The sequence below is a fragment of the Myotis lucifugus genome, unplaced genomic scaffold, assembly GCF_000147115.1.
Source record: "Myotis lucifugus unplaced genomic scaffold, Myoluc2.0 scaffold_1298, whole genome shotgun sequence".
Lineage (NCBI taxonomy): Eukaryota > Metazoa > Chordata > Mammalia > Chiroptera > Vespertilionidae > Myotis > Myotis lucifugus.
In genome coordinates, this window is record NW_005872346.1 from 20,338 (window position 1) to 21,223 (window position 886).

Genomic DNA, 886 nt, shown 5'->3' on the forward strand with positions numbered 1-886 from the left:
CTCTGTCTGAAGCAGTACTTGTTACTGAAACACACGAATGGCTCACTGTTATGACAAAGGAGAAAAGGACAAACAACTGCAAAAACTTGTTTTTTACTCCTGTAGGTAGATTGTGTGCCAGCATCCTACTCTGAAAATTGGCAATTAAAAGGGAAAAAATTCAACATTTATCATGTGTTTCCTGTATGAACTGAATTTCTGGATAACTGAGTAGCTGATAAAGGAGACTTTTTTATTTTTGCAAAAGGATCCCTGCTAAATAATCTAGAAAAATATAATAGAATAAAAAAATTTACCATCCTGGCTGGTGTATTTCAGTGATTAGAGCATCCTCCCCTCCTCCACCCAACCCCCCCCCATCCCCTTATTTACCCCTGCACTGAAGGGTCGCAGGTTCAATTCCCAATCAAGGGCACATACCTGGGTTGCAGATTCAATCCCTGGCCCCAGTCAGGGTGAGTGCAGGAGGCAACCAATTGATGTGTCTCTCACATCAATGTTTCTCTCTCTCTCTCTCTCTCTCTCTCTCTCTCTCTCTCTCTCTCTCTCCCTCTCTCTTTCCCTTTCTTTCTCCCTCCCTTCCAGTCTCTCTACAAATCAATGGAAAAAATATTCTCAGTGAGGATTAACAAAAATCAATCAATCAATCACCAATCTGCACTCCCTAATTGAATGAAATAATTGATTCAGGCAATGATCATCAGAGAGGCTAAAGTTATTAGGTAAAAGGTTAATGGGGACCTGAGCATTTGTAAGATACCAAAGTATCACCCCCAAGCTCGCTTGCCAGCAGAAGGAGAAAAGCACAGCTTTGTAATGGAGGGGTCAGGTTGTCACCACTTAGAACCACTGGTCAATCTTAGCAGCAGGGAGAGCAGGGCGACTG